Raw genomic sequence first — 14,644 nt, 5'->3', positions numbered from 1 at the left:
GCAGCGCATGCGTGCGACTGTCGCCAAAGTGCGAAGCGCCTCCGGACCGTCCCCCAATTCGCTTTATGAGGGTCTGAGAAGAGGTTTTGGGGACTGCAGGTGGGACGGGCTCGCTTTAAGCCTGGAATTAAACATATCTGAACTTCGATCGTTCTCTGCAAATTGTTGCAGGTGTCCCTTTGCCTGTCTTCTCCACACAGTCACACAGACGCACTGAGGGAGACGGCAGGATTGCTGGGACCGTGCGGGAGTTGATATCTTACAGCAGCAGCCCCGGTTTAATGTATTCGGAGTGACGGGGTGTGACTCCGAATGGCGCCCAGATACAGACTCGCTGAGGGAATGTTTGGGGAAATATTTTGAAACTCACCGTCGTCTCTTTTTCCTCGGAAACTCTCACGTTCTGAGCTCATTGCAGACTTGTTCCCTAGTCTCAAAGACCGATTTCAGCACCGTTTTTTTTTTGGCTATTTTACACTTGAAGCAGGAAATGGTCTCCCCAACGGGGAACTGAACCCCGGTCTCCCACGTGACGGGCGGGGATACTAACCACTGAACTAACGAAGAATATACAAGGATATGGAATCTGTCACACAGATTTCAGAGTACAGGAGAACTCACAGAGTCACCCTGACGTTTATTTGTTGAGTGTGGATCTGCCGCTTTTTACCCGTCCCCTCTCACTGTGTGACTGGAGGGTCTCAAGATTCTTTCGCGATTCAGTCACTTACTGTGTTCAAGGTCTGGCCGAAGGAAGGGATCCCATCAGCGTGTGGTTTGAAAGGACAATTATAATTAGGATTTGTTTTCCCATTTGCTGATGCGCGAGGCAGGACCCCATCAGTAGCCCTTCGACTCGTTCAGGAGTCTGCTTTAACCCAATCTGATTCCCGGAGTAGACTCAACGGGAACTCCGAATTGCTGGAGGATGGCGACATTAATGACCGGAATAGGACCTGCAGCAGAGTGAGGAATGATCCGGCAGGAAGCTGCTCCTTGACAGGTCGAGTCACATGGAAACATGGGAGACGCTTCACTACTCGAATCTCATACAACATCATGGAGTGATGGTGGTATAGACGATGTTTCTACACAGGCATATGAATATGTATGTGTGGAGCGATATGGAGAGAGGGACAAAGAGAACATCGCAGATGATCGAAAGCCAAGCAACACACACAAAATGCTGGAGGAACTCAGCAGGTCAGGCAGTATTTATGAACAGGAGTACAGTCGGCGTTTCTGGCTGAGTACCATCATCAGGACTGAAGAAAAAAAAGATGAGGAATCAGAGTTAGAAGGTGAAGGGAGGGGAGGAAGAAACACCAGATGATAGGTGAAACCAGCGGGTGGAGGGGGGCAGGGGGTGAAGTAAAGATCTGGAACGTTGATTGGTGAAGGAGGAGGTATTACCAGAAGTTCAAGAAATCGATGTTCCTGCCATCAGGTTGGTGGCAACCCAGACGAATGTAATGTGTTGCTTCTCCACCCTGAGTGCGGGCTCATCATGACAGTACAGGAGGCCATGGGCTGCCATGTGAGAAATAGAATGAGAAGTTAAATTAAAATGGGTGGCCACTGGGAGCCTTATGCCTTATGCCCCTAGGCCAGATTCGACGTAGCGGTAGTAGAAGACACCGGGAGATCTCGATTTTTCTGGTGGACGTAGTGCAGGTGCTCGGCGAAGCGGTCTCCCAATCTGAGACAGGTCCAACAGATATACAGCAGGCCACACCGAGAGAACTGGATACAGTAGATGACCCCGAAAGACTCACATCTCAAGTGTCTACTTACCTATAAGGACTGCTTGAGATCCAGAATGGTCGTGAGGGAGGATGTGTAGGGGCAGGTGTAGCACTTGTTTCACTTGCAAGGATAAGTGCCAGGCGAGAGATCAGCGGGGAGGGACGAACGCACACGGGATTCACGTAGGGAGCGACCCCTGCAGAAAGCAGAAAGTAGAGGGGGTTGGGAAGATGTGTTTGGTGGTGGGACTCCGCCGGAGATGACGGAAGTTGAAGAAAATTGTGCGCTGGAGGCGGAGGCTGGGCGAGGTAGGTGAGGAGAAGACGAACCCTCTCCCTGGTGGAGGACGCGAGGATGGAGTGGGGGGGGGGGAAGACGTGAGCAAAATGGAAGAGATTCTATTGACGGCAGGTTTGATGGTGCAGAAAGGGAAGCTCCTTTCTTTGAAAAAAGATAATATCTCCTTTGTTTTTTAACGAAACGCCTCACCCTGAGAGAAGATGTGGCGGAGACGGAGGAATTGAGAGAAAGGGATGGCATTTTTACAAGCAATGGGGTGTGAAGAGGTATAGTCCAGGTAGCTGTGGGAGTCTCTGTGTTCAAAATAGATATCGGTAGACACGGTGTCTTCAGAGATAAAGACAGAGAGATCGAGAAAAGGGAGGGAGATGTCCGATATGGGCAGATAGACTTCTGGGCTGTGTAGAAGTTGGAGGGAAAGCTAATGAAGTGGATGAGCTCCGCATGGTAGGCACGCTGTCTTCAGAGATAGGCTGGAAGATAGACTGCTCCACATAGCCGACAAACAGACAGGCATAGCTGGGACTCATGTTAGTGTCTATGGCTGCACCTTTTGTTTGAAGGAAAGGGAGGAATCGAAGGACAAAGTAGAGACAAGTTCCGCCAGACGGAGGTGCATGGTGGTATAGGAGATCTGGTTTGGACTGGTATCTAGACAGAAGCGGAGAGATTTGTGGCCTTCCTTGTCGGGGGTGGATGTCTATAGGGACTGGACATCCAGAGTGAAAATAATATGACCGGGGCCCTATGTGGCATGCAAAACGATTAGACTTCAACTGAAAGATCGAGGGCTCAAAATTAAATTAAATCAAAACCACGGCATTAGACCCGGCAATTCCGTTAGTTCCAAGGGTGTAGCTCGAGGAAACATACACTTCATGGTCAAAGAGAAGTGGATCTTACGTACTCCTGATAAAAAGATATAATGCACCCCGGGTATTCTCTCTTCTCATTCCTCTATCCGGCTGAATGTGTCGGACAGCACGTACTACAGCTCAAGGATACCTTCAGCTCCTCTGTTATGTCTATTGAATGGTGCCCGAGTAGAACAAGATGGACATTTGCCCTCGCAATCTACGCCGTTGTGATGCTGCACCTAATTATTTACCCGCACGGTGCTTTCTCTCTCTCTCTGTTACACTTTATCCTGCATTCTGGTTTTGTTTTACATTGTTCTCTCTCAATACACTGTGTAATGATTTGATCGCTATGAACAGTGTGAAAGAGAAGCTTTTCGCTGTATCTCGGTACATGACAAAAAGATTAAATCCCACTGAACGTGATGGGGCAGTAGCAGGGAACGCCGGTCTCCGGACAGCGCAGTGTTTCCCGGTGGGCAATACAACGCGCAGCAAAAGCTGCTGGATCACCAGCGTCCCTGGGTGGGCTCGAACCACCAACCTTTCGGTTAACAGCCGAACGCGCTCACCGATTGCGCCACAGAGACAAGCCGGGAAAGTCTGCCATTCCAACGTTAGAAGATGGTGACTGGCAATTGATAGTGTGACCCGGCTTTTCACAATCTGCATGAATGGTTTGCATCAGAGGTTAGCAGACAACGTGAAACAGAAAACGTTCGAACCAGAAACTTGTCAGAATTAGAAGGGGAAATAACAATAGATTCCCAGTGCATCGCCAAAAACTTCGGCCACGAGTACACAGTCCTCAAAGAAGGACATTTTACATGGGACGTAATCACTGTGTCCCGGGACGGATCAGGACAGCACCGATCCCGGGGTCGGAGAAACAGGACTGTTCTTGAACTAAAAGCCGAAACAGCCAGAAATACTCCGCAGATTAGGAAGCGACTGTGGAGGGAGATACAGAGTTCACGTTTCATGTCGATGAACTTTTACAGCTCCGAGCTCGCAGTCAGACGGAAGGAGTCTCACGGAGTTCCTGCAGCGTGGCCTGAGCTGGGTGAAGGCACCGATTCCACTCGCCCTCTCCTTTCTGACTCTTTGAACTGTAATCCTTAAATCGAGCACAAGAAGAGCCTTTGTTTAGCATTTAAAATGTGGCAGAGGCAGATGAAGCAACAATTTCTAGAAACATTGTTCCACGTCACCGCGTGTTACGCTGAATAACTCGAAGATACAGAGTTGCAGAGGGGAGATTTATCGAAGCTGAACACAAAGTCCCGCCCTCTCGGAAGACTCTCCCTTCCCGGGGTCACTGCAGATCGACTGTTTCACATCGCCAAACAACCGATCACTTCAACCCCAAACTCGGATTTAACCTCTTTAACCCTTTTCAATTTGCTTTGAAAATTTGAGTTACAATTACATTTAATATGGAAAGAGCAAAACCATTTCCCTGACGGGGAAATTGACCCCGTCTTCCCAGTGCAGATGGGGATACTAACCACTAAACTAACGAAAATTCAGTGCGAAAGAGCGATCTGACATTGAGATTTCCGAGGAGAGGATACTTCACTGAGTCACCCAATGTTTGTTCGCTGACTGTGGCACTGGCGCATTTCACAGACGCGCTTTTCACTGTGCGACGGGAGAGACCTCGGAATCGTTTCCGATTCATCTGTTCATTGCATAAAGTTTCCATCCCGGCAAGATTGTGTTTTAGGAAAGGGGACATTCGTCAACAGGATTTAACTGATGCAAGAAAATATTTTTCCAAATTTTCCACTTTGCCCACACTGGAAAGTCTGGCTCTATTTCTACTCCCTAAATATAGGTAGGCACTGATGCCCGCAGCATCAGTACTGAGGACTAAAAAATTATGGACAAGGGAGGTGCAGCGGCTCTTGTAGGAGAGCTTTAAATCTGTAGACAGGACTGTGTTCAGGGATTCATCTTCGAGTCCCAATGGGTTACGCCACAGCTGTCACTGACTTCATTAAAACCTGCGTGGATGAGTGTGTGCCTACGAAACCATATTGTACACACCAGAACCAAAAGCCTCAGATAAACCAGAAATGCTCATCTCCGATCGTTGCACACATGTAATTTAAAATCTTTCTTCATTTCTCCTTCCATTATTCATCTGAAAGCGGTGGATTCCCAAGTATCTGGACATAATATGACAGGTCGCGGTGTTAAAACGCACTGATAAGTGATGAATACAGCAGAAGATGGTTTCGATCCATCGACCTGGAGGTTATGGGTTCCGCGGATCCGCTGAGACACTGTGCTTCACAGAGTAACTGGAATTGCTGTGCAATGAATGTTGCGCAATGTTATTTGAGTTTCCCCACGGATACAGCAAGGGCCCGTTCTTAACTCTCCCACATGTTACAGGCTTATCCCGTACTTCAATGAGGGAAATGAAGGCTGAGCGTAGAGTAAGTTCTTCATCTGTTTTCCGCTCATTTATAAAACATTCTGTGGAGATGCCGGGGATTGAACCCGGGACTTCATACATGCGAAGCATGCGCTCTCCCACTGAGCTACATCCCCGATGTCGAATTTATGATGAAATCTTCAATCTGATCCCATAGATCATAAGGTACAGGAGCAGAATTAGGTTATGTGGCTCATCGAGTCTGCATCACCATCGATCATGGGGGTTGATCTATGTTTCCCCGCTTCAGTCCCAGCCCCCCGCCTTCTCTCATAGGCTTTGTTGCCTTGTCCATCCAAGAGAATATCTCGCTCTGCCTTCAATACCCCCAACGACCTCGCATCCGCCGATGCTTGCGTCTGCATCTCTGCTTGAAATAGACGCCCCTCTCTCCTGGGACTGCGACCTCTTATCCTTAACTCCACCACCGTAGGGAATATCTTTTCCAACATCTACTCTGTCCAGGCCTTTCAACATTCGAAAGGTTTCAATAAGATCCCACCTAATCTTTCTAAATACCATTGAGTACAGATCCAGAGCTATCAAATGTTCCTCATATGATAACCCTTTCATTTCCGTGGTCATCCTTGTGAACCTCCTCTCCATCCTCTCCAATGCCAGCACATCTTTTCTGAGATGAGCAGCCCAAGACTTTTCAAAATACTTTTCCTTAAAGAAACCATACTTACTTTGTCTAATCTTGTCCTGTGTCACCAAGTACTCCATAACCTCATCCTTAATAGTAAATCTGAGTAGCAAATTGCAAAGGCTGGACGTTGAAAGATATAAAACAAAAGATGGAGTGTGTGATTCTGCCTTTCGAGTCTGCTCGGCCATTCATTGCAGTGGACAGGATGCGAATCTTCCCGAAGACAACCCAATGGATTTCCAGTCCAATACCTGAACCATTCGGCTACGATTACCATGTTCTCCACATGCGACAGGGTCAGCAGAGATCCGGAGTCAGAGAAACAGAGTTGATCCTGAACTAAAAGCGGAAACTGCTGGATATACTTAGCAGATAGGTCAGTATCTGTGAAGGGAGAAACAGAGTTCATATTTAGCTCAGTGACCTTCCACCCTGAACTCCATGCGGGCACTTTAGTGGAGAGGGACTCAATTATAGCGGCACAGGGTTTCTTCACATTGCGACCAAAAACCCCAAGATCGCCAGGTGGGCTTCAGCGTCAGAGACAATGGTGCCTGCCGTTTCCCCGCTGTCCTGGAGAAGGCGGAGTGGGGCTTGCTTCCTGAGCTACTGATCTACGTGAGCTGAAGGGGATCTGAATGACGGAGCTCCAGGACGCTGGCCCGGCGCCCTGGCACTGATCGATATGGAAAGTCTACAGGTAGCAGGACCGGCGCCCAGACTTATTTCATTCTCGTCCTCCTTTCTGATCTATCCGACAACCTGACTCAGCCGCTTCCGAGGGCCGTCACCAGATAACAATTTTGGTGTGGAATAGACTCACATCCAGTGGAAAACGAGTCAGGACGGCGGGTTCTGTGCTCCCAGCATTCCAAAATCTGATAAAATCAGATATAAGCAATTAATAGTGGGCAATAGGAACAGGAGAGCACGTTCAAAGTCCAAAGTAGTATCATTATCTAATTACGTATATGTCAACATCGACTACTCTGGCATTCATGTACCTGCTGGCTTTCAGAGTAGATCTGAACAATACAACAGCATCAATGAACAAAAAGCTACACATTAAAAACTATTAATTAATGGCCTTAAAGTTCTCCGCTTCCATCTGGATACCAGACCCAACCAGCTCTCCTCTGCCACTACGCATCTCCGTCTGGAGGAACTCAATAATTTCTCCTTCGACTCCTCCCATTTCCTTCAAACAAAAGGTGTAGCCATAAACACTGGCAGGGGTCCCAGATATGCCTGTCTGTTTGTCGGCTTCCAGGAGCAGTCTATCTTCCAGCCTACGTTGGTATCGCTCCATAATTTTCCTCCGCTACATAACCGACAGCAGTGCTGCTGTTTTCTGCACCCATGCGGAGCTCATCCACTTCATCAGTTTTGCCTCCAACTTCCACCCTGCACAACAATTTACCTGGCCCTTATCCACACCTCCCTCCTTTTTTTTATATCTTTGTCTCTATCTCTGAAGACAGCTTGTCTACTGATACATCTATTTTGAACACAGTGACTCTCACAGCTATCTGGACTATACCGCTTCCCACGCCGTTACTTGTGAAATGTCGTCCTCTTCTCCCAATTCCTCCGTCTCCCGCCGCGTCTGCTCTTAGGATAAGACGTTTCATTCAAGAACAAAGGAGATATCGTCTTTTTTTTTCAAAGAAAGGGTCCTCCCTTCCTCCACCACCAAAGCTGCCCTCAACGGAATATCTTCCGTTTTGTTCACGTCTGCCCTCATTTCATCCTCGCGCCCTCCATCAGGGAGAGGGTTCGTCCTGTCCTCACCTACCTCCCCCCAGCCTCTGCCTCCAGCAAACAATTCTATGTAACTTCCGCCATCTCCGGCGGGATCCCACCACCCAACACATCTTTCCCTCCCCCTCTATGTCCTACTTTCTGCAGGGATAGCTCTCTATCTGAATCCCATGTAAGTTCATCCCTCCCACTGGCACTTATCCTTGCAAGTGAAGCAAGTGCTACACCTGCCCCTACACCTCCTGCCTCACTACCATTCAGAGTCCCAAACAATCCTTTCAGGTAAGGCGACACTTCACCTCTGAGTATTTGAAGGTCATCTGCTGCATTGAGTGCTCCCGGTGTGGCCTCCTATATATCGGTGACACCTGACACAGATTGGGAGACCACTTCACCGAGCACCTACACTCCGTCCAACAGAATAAGTGACATCCCCCTCTGGCCGCAATTTTAATTTCACTTCCCATTCCAATTCCGACATGGCAGCCCATGGCCTCCTGTATTGTCGCCATGAAGCTACACTGAGGTTGGAGGAGCAACACATTATATTCGTCTGGATATCCTCCAACCTGATCGCATGAGTATAGATTTCTCCAACTTCTGGTTATGCTCCCTCCTACACCAAGCCCCGGTCTCGTTTCCCTCTCTGACCTTAACTCCTTACCCGCCAATCACCTCGCCCTGCTGTCCCTCCCCCTTTTTTCTTCCATGGCCTTCTGTCCTCTTGTATTAGATTCCCTGTTCTCCAGCCCAGGATCTCTTTCACAAATCAAGGTTTCAAGACTTTAATTCACCAGCCCCCTCCCCCGGCGGTTTCACCTATCACCTTGTGTTTATTTCTCCCGTCCCCTCACCGTCTGAATTTAACTACTCGTCGATTGTTTCTCCTGTCCGGATGAAGGGACTCGGTCCGAACCGTCAACTGTATTTTTCCCAAGATGCTGCCTGGCCTGCTGAGTTCCCCCAACATTTTCTGTGTTGCTTGGATTTCCATCATCTGTAGATTTTCTCTTTGTGCCTCTATCGATGTCGCTCCACACGAACATATTCATGTGTCTATCTAAACACATCGTACACCCTTCCGTCACTGAATCTGGCAGCCCGTTCCAAGCACCCACGCCACTCTGTCTAAAAACGTGAGCCACACATCTTCATTAAACTCTCTCCCACTCCGACCTTAAATTCATTCCCGGTAGAATTTCAAATCTATACCCTGGGAATCTAATTCTGACTATCTGCCCAATCTATGTATCTCATAATTTTCTACTTCTTAATTCCGTCAAGTTTCCTCTTAGGCGCTGACATTCCAGTGAAGACAAACAAGCTCAATCATTTTAATCAGGCAACATCGGGGAAACGCTTTGCAAATCCTGCCAATCCTTCCTGTGAAATGCCATTCTTGTAGAATCTGGAATAGAGTCAAGACAGGATTGAACGGGAAACTCTTGAGGGACGTTAATTCCATCTCTGATCCACGACACAGTGAATGATAATTAATGAAGCCATCTTACACTCACAACATGAATTAGCGTGAGTCGATCACTTGGCCCTTGGAGTTCTGCGTAGATCGTGTCGATGTAAGAAGATTATTTGTTGTGTAGTCTAAAATGGTACAGTGTGCCATGGCTGGAAATCGAAGCCGGGTCAACTGCTTGGAAGGCAGCTCTGCTCACCAGTAACAACCATCGCTCAATGACGTTGCAAAAGATTGGAGGAGTAAGGCGTCTCCCATAGTTCCGTGTGACTCGATCAGTCCCCAGGCAGCTTTCTGTCGGATCATTTCTGCTGCAGATCCTATTCCGGTAAATTAGTGTCGCCATCTCCCAATAGACCGGAGTTATACAATCCACGGCGAGCATACTCCAGGAGTCAGACTGTGTTAGAATCGATCCCTGAACGAGTCGAAGAGCTAATAATGGGGCCCTGCCTCGCGCAACACCAAATGGACAAAGAAATCCTGATTATAATTGTCTTTTCAAACCTCTAAGGATGTCGGATGGATCAGGAAGATGGAGGGGAGTGATCCAGTCCGAATACTGACACAGCCATCGGGCAGACTCCCCCATCGCCGTCACTGCTTGGACGCGTGGTCAGAATTCTGCAGCCCCGTCACTGAAAGCCCAGTGGGAGATCTTTCATCCCACGTAGAGCAGCGACCTAGGAAGGCGGCCCAGCACGCCCTTCTCCATGACAGCTGGGAAACGGCAAACACCGTTGTCCCTACTGCTGAGACCCACATGTGGATCTGGGGGCGGGATGGTGTTCACGGAGTGAAGCAAACCTGTCCCCCTCTATTTCAATTTCCCTTCGCCCAAATGCCCGCATGGAATTCAGGGTGAAAGGCCATCAAGCTAAACGTGAATATTGTTTCACCTTCCACAGAAGCTAATGGTTTTGCTGCCTATTTGCAGCAGTTTTCGCTTTTAGTTCAAGGGCAAGTCTGTTTCTTTGACTCTGGGATCACGACTGCCCCTGTCGCGTGTGGAGAGCGCTGTAGTTGTGGCCGAGAGGTTATGACGGTAGACGATAAATCCATTGTGTTTTCCCCGCGCAAGTTCGAATCCTGTAGACTACGTGTCTCCAGCTTTTTATCTTTATATTTTCTGTGACCCCTGATCCATCTCACGAATGCAGGTTTTTAAAAAAATGGCTCCAAAAACCAGTCTCTGGTCTCCGTATCTAAACCCGGTGAGAACCGATTTACTGTATTCCATTTCCCTTCGGGATTTCTCTGTGGCACAAAGGGTGAACATAGAACAGAGAACAGAGAAGTCTACACCACATTATAAGTTCTTCGGCCCACAACGATGTGCCGACCATGTAAACTACTCTAGGAACTGCCTAGAATATCCCTTGCGCATCGCCGTCTATATCTCTCAGCTTCATGTGCCTATCTAAGAGGCTTTTAAAAGCCCCTATTGTATCCGCTTTCACCACCGCCACCGGCAGTGCATTCCACGCACCCACCACTCTCTGTGTGAAACACTTACCCCTGACATCCCCTCGGTACCTATTTCCATGCACCATATAACTATGTCCCTTCGTGTTAGTGATTTCAGCCATGGGAAACAGCCTCTCGCTATCCACATGATCAATGACCCCCATCATCTTATACACCTCTATGAGGCCAGCTCTCACCATCCGTCGCTCCAAGTTCACTCAACCTATTCTCATAAGGGACCCCCTCCAATGCAGGCAACACCATTGTAAATCTCTTCTGCACTCTCTCTAGAGTTACAAAATACTCATGGACTAAGATGTTAACTGTCCTGTGCTATCACCAGTGGGATCATCCGTTGATCTGCCACCTTTCTTCAGGAGTTTCGGCCCGCTTATGATCAAGACTCCCTCAAGGTGGTGGGCCAGCAGTGCTAAAGCACCACCTCCAACTGGTGAGCTTAAAAACTTGGCATCTGCCTCTATCAGAGTTGCTGGCCACTTCCATCCAACAGATAGTCTGCTCTTCAGGTGTCTATGCAACTACTGAACGGTTTGCAAGATATGTATACACAGTCTGACTATCTGCCCCTCTGGACATACTTGGTCCACACCCATGCTGATCCTTTCTCTGCTGCCTCAGCTACAGCCCTGCTGGTTGACTTGATCTCTGTTCTAGTGAAACCAAGGTCACGCAGCCACTTCTGGAGAGTGAACGCAATAAATCCACGGCAGCCTACTTCGAATGGATAGCATGAGACCTTCCACCATCTATCTCTGCACTCTGATCTTAACTCTGCATATTTGGCTAACTTGTGCTCATGGGCTTCATCGATGTTGTCTTCCCGGGGGACTGTGAGTTCACCAATAACCGATTCTCTACTGCTGTCAGACCAGACGATTATATCTGGACGCAATGTTGTGAAAGCTATTTGCTCCGGGAAGCTGCCTTTCCCGTCCAGGCCAGCCTTGACACACCAATCATTGGTTGAAGAAAATCTGCTTGATCGTGAGCCTATGCTGGACACCCTTGACTTGGAGCCTTCTTTCACAAATGATATGCGATGTTCTGTGCAGCATGGGGCATGAGATAAGTTGTGCTGCAGTACTCTCGCTCAACCGCTTCTGTTACAACTTTGAGAACGTTGCTATGTCTCCACGTGTACATGCCGCTGGAAAGATTATCTCTGCATGCAATTAGGATATGTTGAAGTGTTCCCTTCGCGCCACAAGCAGCACACTTGTCTGTCTTACCTTCATACCAGGTGCTGAGGTTGGCAGGTGTTGGGAGCAGATCGTACGCTGCTCTGCATAGAAAAGAGATGCGGAAGGGTTCCATCTAACACAAAATATTCCAAGATAGATGTCGTTGTTCAACACTTTCCCAGCGGGTCCAAGCCCCTTGTTTGGCCAGGCCAGCTGTTTTAGTTAACCTCTTCTCCTCTTCTACCTCTCGTATTTGTTGTGTTACAAGCTCACGGCGCTCCTTACCTGTAGAAGATGACCACCAATTGTGGGGTGTCCATCCAAGTCCCTGGCGGCCTAGCTGGATAGTCCCAACCGTCTCCTTGTACTTCAATCTAGACTTTGCCTCATCAACTGCTACACAGGCTGACCACTTCCTGCCTGATCTCACGTTCGGTTGGGTGTACTTGACGACAGGGTCTTTTGAGTCTCGAAGCATCAAGAATGATCATACCTTGGCTACCTTGACTTCCTCAACAAGGGATTGCACTGGGATGGTGAGCTTTGTCTGGCTACTGTGGATTGCAACATTGGTGTGGCTGCTCAGTACTCCAAGCCAGTTCTTCACATACTTGTTGATCTTCCGTTCCATTGCCTCACGTGGGACATTGCCACTTCATAGACAGTTAGTGGCCACATTATCCATGGCATCAGTCCGTACTGCAAGCACAACTTCAACTTGCCAGGCAAGTCACACTTGTCAACAGATATCAGACCTCTGCTGATCTGTTCTGCTGTCTCTTGAACCCTCTTGGTGTCTCTCAGCTCCTCAGTGTACCATCGCCCGAGGTTCTTAACTGGTTGATCCTGAATGGATGGAATCTCCTCTCCACAAAGGGTGAAATGAAAGTCAACCAGCTTTCCTCTCCTAAGAACAAGGCGCCTTGACTTCTTGGTCTTGAACTTCATTCTTCCCCAATCCATTAGCTTCTAGAGTCCAGATAGTACATTTTCCACTGCCTCCGTGCTGGGACCCAATAGTGTAAGATCATCCATGAACGCTCGTATTGGTGGTAACTCCTCTCCACCATCAAGTGCGACACCTGGTCCCACTGATTCTACAGCCCTCACAATAACCTTCATGGCTAACACGAAAAGAATGGGTGAAATTGCACATCCCATTGGGATTCCAACATCCAAGCTCTGTCACCTAGTTGTAAACTGCTGAGTGGAAAACCTCATCCAGAAATCGTTGTAGTACTGCATAACAAAGTTCCTCACCTTAGCAGGAATCCATAGGAATTCCATCGCAAACTCAATCAGGACATGGGTCACAGAACCATATGCATTTGCCAGATCAAGCCAAACTACAGCCAGGTTTCTTCTCAGCCTTTTTGACTCCTGGATGGTATGCCATATTATACTAAAATGTTCAAGGCATCCTGGGAAGCCTGGTATTCCTGCCTTCTGCTCAGATGTATTTACTAATCCATTCTCAATCACAAATAAAGATAGCCTTTCTGCCAGAATGCCACACATAATCTTCCCTTCTACATTCAGGAGTGAAATTGGTCGGAACTGATTCAATGTAGAAGAATTCTCTTCCTTCGGGATGTATACTCCTTCAACCTCACTCCATGACAAAGGAACAACACCTTGTCTCCATACCACCTTTAACAATCTCCACAAGCATTTCCTCAGCTGTTCACACTTCTTGAACACCTTATACGGCACTTGATTGGGTCCTGGCACTGAACCTGACCTTGCCTTTCTGATGAACCGTTCAACTTCTGCCAGTTTGGGTTCTGACAGATCGAACTTCACTCGTGGCTCAGTAGGCTTCACAAGCCCTGAAATGTCAAACAAAGGAGCCTCCTGCTGTTCGTTAGAGTAAGTGCTTGCCAGGTGATCCTCAAGTTCTTGTTGACAGATGTTAAGCTGCCCGCTCTTACTTTGTTCAAACAGTTTCTTTGTGAAGTCGTGAGGGTTCTCAAAAACGACTTTCTTGCCCTCTCTCTTCTTTCTCTTTTTACCTTCTGACTCTGCACGACGGAGTGATGCTAACTTCATTCGAAAATGCTCTCGGAGATCAGCAAGCCCTGGCTTGTCACCCTCACTTGCTACCTTCCACCTCTGTCTCAACGATCTAAACTCTCTCCTGAACCTACTAATCTCCTTCTGGCGCCTGCTTGGTTGCTGAATAGGCTTTGTTTTCTTTAACTCAACCAAACCAAACCTGTACTTTCCAACATCGTAAATCATATTGCCCATCAATTCTAACTTTCTCTTTGATGTTCCCCTGAGAGTGTTCTCCAACATCATGCTGATATCCCCACCAAATACACGCCAAGCCTTCTCATCTGCCATTGCTGGCCACTTAATCTTCCTCATCTTCTCTACCTCCTCACCACCGCCATCATGCAAAGAATCTACCTGGGTACTGTGGTCTGAAACCTGACCTGTGTTATCGCTCGTCTGACCTGGAGTATGATGACTCTGTCCAGAGCGAATCGCCGTGGCTTGTGAATCAGTGGTTGAAAAGACCACATCATCTGTGCTTGGTGAAGAAATCGCATCTTCATCCACTGGGATGGACTAGCACTTCAACTTTGCTTGGTAGACTCGTAAACCTTTGATGCTGGAAAACGCTCTCCCACGCCAACACTCTGGACACTCAGAGCCTCTTATCCTAGCTCTTGGTCGTAGTCGTTCCCTGTAATTAACTGTATCCGTCCGATTGGGTCCATCATTGTTTCACCCTCTCGG

General features: G+C 48.1%; 2 non-coding genes across 2 annotated transcripts; both read right to left on the bottom strand.

The window, feature by feature from the left end:
* Positions 1 to 3,419: 3,419 nt before the first annotated feature.
* trnan-guu (transfer RNA asparagine (anticodon GUU)) lies at positions 3,420 to 3,493 on the bottom strand. Its single transcript has one exon. It is a non-coding gene; the product is annotated as a tRNA-Asn (tRNA).
* Positions 3,494 to 5,390: 1,897 nt separating this feature from the next.
* On the bottom strand, positions 5,391 to 5,462 carry trnaa-cgc (transfer RNA alanine (anticodon CGC)). The gene has a single exon. It is a non-coding gene; the product is annotated as a tRNA-Ala (tRNA).
* Positions 5,463 to 14,644: the final 9,182 nt, after the last annotated feature.

The sequence above is a fragment of the Mobula birostris genome, chromosome 28, assembly GCF_030028105.1.
Source record: "Mobula birostris isolate sMobBir1 chromosome 28, sMobBir1.hap1, whole genome shotgun sequence".
Lineage (NCBI taxonomy): Eukaryota > Metazoa > Chordata > Chondrichthyes > Myliobatiformes > Myliobatidae > Mobula > Mobula birostris.
The sequence above is the reverse complement of the archived record's forward strand: the minus strand, read 5'-3'. Positions and strand labels throughout refer to the sequence as shown.